Below are 8,115 nucleotides of genomic sequence, written 5' to 3' on the forward strand. Positions count from 1 at the left end.
GAACTATTATGATTAATGCATACAGCATAAAAGGGCCTTATATATGTGCAAACAATAGTTCTATAACAAATAGTCACTTTTAGATGGTAAATAATAATAAAAAATGAAAATAAATAAATAAATAAATAAAAACACACACACACAATTTTTTTATTTAAAGTATTGTTTTATCCGTAATTGACAAGTGAAGACTAATTTCACGATCAAACCTATTTTTGATGGTTAATTAAAAATTGTGGAAACATTCAGTTGCTTGCATTCATAGTTAGGAATTATGTTTGTAATTTTTAAGTGGAGGAAGAGTGGAACAGTTTATTGATTCTCAATCTCAAATAACAAAACCTATACTCTGAAGCCAAATTTGTAGCCTCTGCTTGTCCGCTAAGCAGAGCGGCACTGCTAAAGAAGATGAAAGCCAACCTGATGCTCCAACGGTGCAGCCCTTTGTCACATCATCGTTGGAGGAGACACGTCAACTTTTGATTGAAATTAAATTAATTTTAACTTGAACTATAAATTAAACAACGAAAATAAGTATATTTATATTTGTAATATATTCGGATTAAATGGTCATCATATATAGGGTCAAAGTTCGACTATTTTCTAATGTAATAATAATAATAATTGTTGGAGAAAATCCAAAAATTACTAAAGGGGGCGTCAAATTTGTCCGGGATAACGAGTACTAGCAACCTAATAGTTTGGTAGCATTGGTTGGATTGGGCTTGGTTGTTTTAAACTAGAGGTCCCATTGTTGGTAAGGCATGACTAATAGCATTTTCTTGTGTTTGATAGGTTGGTTTGAATGCTAGATTAATATTTTCAAGTGTTCGGTAGTCAAGTCTATTCGCAGGTTTCATCATTGAAATTACAAGCTTGTCCTTGAAACTTATTCTAAATGCCCAGCGTACCCTTCACTTCTGCATTTCAATTTCGTCGTCTGAGATGGAAATATAAGAGCAAAATCCATTTCATTGTCAACAAACAATGGAGTGAAAGATAAAAGTTCTATCATGTTATGATCACAAGTTGAACCAATATAAAGTCATATTCCATCATTGCATATTCCCTCTAAAAAACAAAACAAAACAAAATCATCATTCTATTCGCTCCGAAATACCACAAAATGAGGTTAACTCAAAATGTGAATACACAAACACAGCAAGATTATTCTTGTTCATCACAAACACAACAAACAAAACTAGCAAAGAAAATAATGCAGCAATAAGCCAATAACAAACTAACAAAAGTCTGTCAACTTGAGGTGGTTGTTGCCGACTGCAAAGTTTTGCTGCTCTCCGTTTCTCTATCCTCGATGAAGTAATCTTGAAGAGCCGTCATCTCGATCTTGTTTGATCTCAAGCTCTTGATCGCCGCCGTAGTCTAGGGCGCCCGCCACAGTCGTAATCACCAGGATCTTGTATGCGAGCACCAAAACAACTGTCATCACGGTTCTTGTCCAAGATCCATTTTTTTTAATCTGTAATTAACAAGCACAATGAAATCATCGGCGAAACATAATTTCTAACACCAGACAAGGAAATTGAAATTTGTAAAAAATTAAAGCATGCATTGTCGGAATCGAAACTCATAGAAGAAAGAATGGAAGAAGAAATATAGATAGCATCGGTGGAATTAAATTCGTACCAGATGTTCGGAGCCCTTCTCCATGACAATGACGAAGAAATTGGATGATTTGCTGTTCTCAATTTTTTTTAATCGATTTTGGAAGGGCAATAATGAAATTTGAATTTTTTAAACTTGCACTGTAGCAGCAGATTAAAGTTAACGGGCACCCTCCGCTGGATTATTGAACGAGATGAAACCGCCGAATTACTGCGGGCCTTCGGGCTGCTGCGGGCCAAATTGATTATTTGCCTAAGCTATCAAACACCGAGTAAATGCCAGACTAATTAACAAACTAACGTAAACTAGCCTATCAAACTGAGAACTACAAACACGTTAAAATTCTCCTAAAAACACTTGTGAATATGTTGAAGAAAGGATCTACAACGATCAAGTCAATAACTAACGAGAAATAATTAATCGAAGAAACAAGCTCGCAATATCCCCCATATTGGGCCCAAATGTGGGCTTATTGATATGAATTTTGTTCGACCTGTCTAATTGAGTTCACATGTTGGATTGAATTAATGATCAAAGTTAATTGACATTATTCGAAATTTGCTAAAGAGGCGTTTATTTTAAAAAATTAGTCTTAGATAGATAAAAATGGTAATGTTAATTTTTTGTCTATTTTGATGGATTGAATTTTTGGGATATCTAAAGGCTCTTAATTGTTTCTATCATTTAAGCTGGTTTTGTTTGATTCTTATCCTATTAAAAATGTGTGATTGGAGAAATTAAATTTTGAGGATAAAATTAATCAATCGTGCAAAGAAAATGCTCCTAAGGAGACGTTTACTTTGAAGGATTAATCTTAATAGATAAAAATAATTTATAAAGTTAATCTTTTAATTATTTAGATGGATTAAAACTTTGAGATATTCCGATCATTAAGGGTGCGTTCACTTTGATGGATGGAAAAAAAGGGATAACAAAAATTTATGCCTTTAAATATCTCATTTCTTATCCCACATTTTATACAAAGAGAAGTTCACCATTTTTTCTTCCTTATTTTCATTTTAAAAAGGGATAATATTATCACACCAAAATGGAGGGATAATATTATCCCTCCTTGAAGTGAAAATAATGAAGAAAAAATTGTTAACTTCTCTTTTGTGTAAAATGTGGGATAAGAAATGAGATATTTAAAGACATAAATTTTTGTTATCCTTCTATTTAGAGGGATAAAAAGCAAACACATCCTAAAAGTAAATGCCCCTGATAGTACTAGGAGGAGGAATACATGCATATCACATATCCATTGAACTACACTTGTTTAATTAAGAAGTTTTTTAGTATACAGTAATTAGGGCTGTAAACAAGCCGAGCCGAGCCGAATACTAGTAGGCTCGAGCTCGGCTCGTTTAAATATTCGGGTGTTCGAGCTCGATTCGAGCTTTTATCTTGATGATCGAGCTCGGCTCGTCATCCACTTACTAAGCTTGGGCTCGGTTCGAGTTCGGCTCGGGTGATGCTCGATAATATCGAATTCGAGCTTGAGCTCGAGCTCAACTCGTTAGATGTTCGTATATATGATGTTCAAGCTCGAATTTGTTATAAATTTAAGAAAATCTTCTTAATTAATATGTTACACGAGTTCGAGTTCGATTCGTTTAAGGCTTGTGTACTAACTTGATTGAAGGCTCGACTGAAGGTTCGTGAACAGGCTCGCGAACATGTTCGCGAACAATCGAATTCGAACATGTTCGCGAGCTCAACGAGCTGAGCACTGTCAGGCTCGAGCTCGGCTCGATAAAAATTTCGAGCTCGAAATTAGGCTCGAGCTCGGCTCGTTTATTATCGAATCGAGCTCCGAACGAGCTTTTTTCGAGCCGAATCTCGAATAGCTTGCGAGTAGCTCTGTTCATTTACAGTCCTAGATATGTACATATACATCAAAAAGTGTGCAAAATGAGTCGACTCAACTTATGAATCTGATCTAATTACAAATGAGTTAGTTTGTTGCTCAACTCGACTACCTGATTACATCCACACATATAATTAAGAGTGGATTTTGAAAATAGCCACTTTTATATAGTAAAACTAAATGTTACCCACTAATATAAAAACTTTAAAAAATACCCACATTTACCATTTTACCCTTACATATAAAAATTTTACAAATACCCACGAATTCACAACCAGTGAATTCACAACTTGAAAAAATGTTGGTTGTGAATTCAAATTTTATCGGTTGTGAATTCACAACTTGAAATAGTGTGGGTTGTGAATTCAAGTTTTAAAGTTTGAATTCACAACTATAAATAGTGTTAGTTGTGAATTCGCGTGAATTCACAACCCACACTATTTCAAGTTGTGAATTCACAACCGATAAAATTTGAATTCACAACCAACATTTTTTCAAGTTGTGAATTCACAACCAATAAAATTTGAATTCACAATCAACACTATTTCAATTGTGAATTCACAACCAACACCGATAATTCAGTTGTGAATTTATAAACTTGGTTGTGAATTCAAGAACATTTGTACAAAATTGCGCGATTTTAATTAATTTCTTAATCAATTAGCTCTAATTAAATTCAAATTGTATCTCTCTCCCTCACCTCCTCAATCTGCTGTGCTGCCTCTTTAATGTCAGGCCTCTCATCCGCTAATTGAAAACAAGTAAATGCTAAAATAGTAATCAATAGAATTGCAGCTTTCTCTCTCTCTCTCTCAATAACTCTGTTTATGGAAAATCGGTGACTGAGAAAGGGCGAATCAAGCCGGCTCCAGAAATCAATCGTCCACTCCAATTTCCGCAATTAACAACCATTCATTCTAACTAATTTCCCCAATTTTTATACAAAATTGAAAAATACAAATTCGAAATTTCGCTGGAGTCATCTGCTGCGTCGATCTCCCGAGCGCCGGAGATTGCTCCGAGAAGTCGAGTGGCGGCGGAGATCTGATTATATTCAGAACTAGATCTGATTATAAGTTGATGGTGCGCATGGCGGCGTCCTTCGCCGGCGGATCGAGACGGTTCTGTCAAGCCATCTATGACGCCACCGCCAAGGTCAGCGTCGCCTACGCCGTCTTCCTCCACTCATCTTGGCGGTGGTGGCCGTGGGAGCATGCGGCGGCGGCGTGGTGAAGGGAATGATCGAGAGAAAGAGAGAGAAGAGAGAGGGCGTGTGGGTAGAGAGAGAAGAGAGAGAGAGAAATGAGAGAATGAAAGAAAATTAGGTTTGCCCATTTATATAGAAGGGTAATTTAGTCCATTCAACAAAAAAGTGGGTAAAATTTTAAGTTTTAATTTGAGTGGGTAAAATTTATTTTTGTTATAAGAAAGTGGGTACTTTGATATATTAGCACTATAATTAATTAAGCTGGTCAAATATAACTTTTATATCAGGAGTACATTTTTATTTTATTTTTCTCGATTTGGTTAGAGCATCCACAATGGTGGGTGCGATGGCCGGATCGAACCCGGCCTATCGCACCCACCACCGTTGTTGCTCCCGGGTGCGATGGAGGGGAGGCGAGCGCTCGCACTCGTCGAATGTGGGAGCGAAGGAGGGGGCGTGTAAACACGCGCCCCTTTCCGAAATTAAAAAAAAAAAAATTAATTTTAACGGTCAAAAGACCGTTGCTCAACGGTCTTCGGCCGAATTTTTTTATTTTTTTTTTATTTTTTTGTTTCTTTTCTTTTTCACCTATATATATCCCCTTCAATCACAAACACAATTCATCCAACAATTCTCTTCAACTCCTAAAAAATGTCTTCATCCACCAATTCTTCCAACAATAATTCTTCTTCAAATTCTTCATCCGAAGAAGAAGTTCATGTTGATCCCGCACAACTTCCTCCTCTTCCCGATCCTACTCAAGCCCCCGATTTATTTTTTATGAGATGTGCTGTGAATTTTATGCAAGTAGCAAGTTCATATCGGTTCGATCCACCTCCACAACGCCCGGCGAAAAAGCGAGCAGTGGTTCGTCGTGACCGTGAAGGTGGAGCCGAGCGCCTCCATCGCGATTATTTCGCCGTCGAGCCTGTTTATGGGCCACAATTCTTTCGCCGTCGATTTCGCATGAGCCGGGAGTTGTTTCTACGCATTGTCAATGCGCTAGAAGTCGATCCTTACTTCCAACAACGTCCGGATGCTGTTGGCCGGGTGGGCTTCTCCCCGATCCAGAAGTGCACTGCCGCTATTCGACAATTGGCATACGGAAATTCTGCTGATTGTTGTGATGAATATCTCCGTATAGGAGAGACGACGGCGATGGAATGCTTGAAGAAATTCTGCAAGGCCGTCGTTCGTATCTTTGGCGGCACGTATTTGAGGCGGCCAACAACTGCCGATGTGCAACGCATCACTGCAATGCACGAAGCCCGCCATGGGTTCCCGGGAATGTTGGGGAGCCTAGACTGCATGCATTGGGGATGGAAGAATTGCCCCGTTGCTTGGCACGGCGCCTACACTCGAGGGGATCAAGGCGAGCCAACAATTATATTAGAGGCCGTTGCTTCACAAGATTTATGGATCTGGCATGCATTCTTTGGAGTCGCTGGGTCCAACAACGACATCAACGTGCTCCACCAGTCCACGCTATTCAACGATGTTTTAGCGGGGCATGCAGCGGCTGTGCAATTCCTCGCCAACAATTCTCACCACACTCGAGGATACTACTTAACAGACGGCATCTATCCGGACTGGCCGGTGTTCGTGAAGAGCTTCCAGTTTCCGAACGATGAGAAGAAGCGGAGGTTCAAGGTGATGCAAGAAGCTGCAAGGAAGGATGTGGAACGCGCTTTCGGTGTTCTTCAGGCTCGGTGGGGTATAATTAAGGGACCGTCACGTTTGTGGAAGTCGGAGCAAATGAGTTCGATCATGTTTGCATGCATCATATTGCACAACATGATCATTGAGGAAGAAGGTGGAAATGCAAGTAATTTCGACGGTGACGACGGCGAGGGACCAAGTTCTACTCCTCAAACACAATTCAATTCCGGAGCACCACCGGAGTTCGCCGCCTATTTGGCACGGAATGCAAGCTTGAAGGATGCACGATTGCATGCTCGCCTCCGCGACGATTTGGTTGAGCATATATGGGCACGCTTTGGTCCGGTTGACCCGTAGTTCGACGGCTTTAAATTATTCGAAAATTGGATGTTTTAAATATTTGTTGTTTTTTTTTAATTTTATTTGTAATGTTTGGATTTTTAATTGAATGAATTTTATGTTGTTAAAATTGAAGTTGTTTAATTTAAATTGAAAAATGAATAAAAGTAAAGAGAAAATGAAATTAAAATCTATTGCACCCGGGTGGGTGCAATACCATTGTGGGAGTGGGTGCAATAAAAGTGGGACCCATGGTATTGCACCCACTATGGGTGCAAGCATTGTGGATGCTCTTACATCAAGTATTTGATGAACTCTAAAAAGTGAACTGGTCATGCTATTTATTTAATTCCTAGTCGAGCTTTCGTGATACATACTAGAGTACTCGTTCAAATTGGATAAAATCGATGGATTGGTGAAGCTAATAAAATTTCCCAGTTCTGAATGTAAAATGGAATGCCCGGTGGATAATAATAAGCATAAAGTCTTTTTTTAGGAAATACTACTACGGAGTACTTAATAAGGAAGTCTTATGAAGTGATAATAGTACCTAATTTGTTTGTTATGTATCATTATTTTTATTTTATTGTTTTTAGTTGGAAAAGGGAGAGCGGGAGAGTTAATTTGAACCGCCGTATTTATATTTGAAAACGACTTTTACAAAATCACCACCAGTGTCAGTGTATTACAAACACATGCATTGTTCTATGTTTTTCAGTATTATGATATGTAACCATCCTCTTTCTCTAGAATGTGCAACAATACAATGAATCACAAAATTCAATATCTTATAGTTATAGCTCCGCCCATGGAATTGAGATGAGACTAATATCCACCAATCAAAAACAGAGATAAAGTAGACATTATGATCATTAAATTAAAAAGAAGTGGTTGCCCACTTGCCAATACATATCTTGCATGTTTCATTATCCCAACTAAAGCATTCCTTCTCCCCACCGCAACTTGTCATCTTCAATACAAAATAAAGCACAATTTCTAGATCATCCTATATATCCATCATGAAATCAACTGTAGCTAATTAATTGCTCCTTATACTAGTATTTCAATGACTATAGGCCGATACAGTCGCAATCATTGAATATCTCCAGAACAAATCAGATTAATTAATCGACTTACGTGTTGCTTTAATATATCCAATCTAATTTAATTTATAGATAAAAGTAGTATAATAAAATACGAGACAGATCACAACACATGATGACACCCATGTTTTGTCGAGCCTAAAAAGCTAAAATCCCCACAGACACTCGACTCCCATAGAAGGTATAGATTTTTTTGACAGTCCATAGAAGGTATAGATTAACAAGGAAGTAAGTAATCGAATTCCATAAAACCAGCTATGCAGAATATTACAACTTTTGAGGGCCACACATCATCATAAATAATAATCATATAA

This window comes from Salvia miltiorrhiza, chromosome 2 (assembly GCF_028751815.1).
Source record: "Salvia miltiorrhiza cultivar Shanhuang (shh) chromosome 2, IMPLAD_Smil_shh, whole genome shotgun sequence".
Taxonomy (NCBI): domain Eukaryota; kingdom Viridiplantae; phylum Streptophyta; class Magnoliopsida; order Lamiales; family Lamiaceae; genus Salvia; species Salvia miltiorrhiza.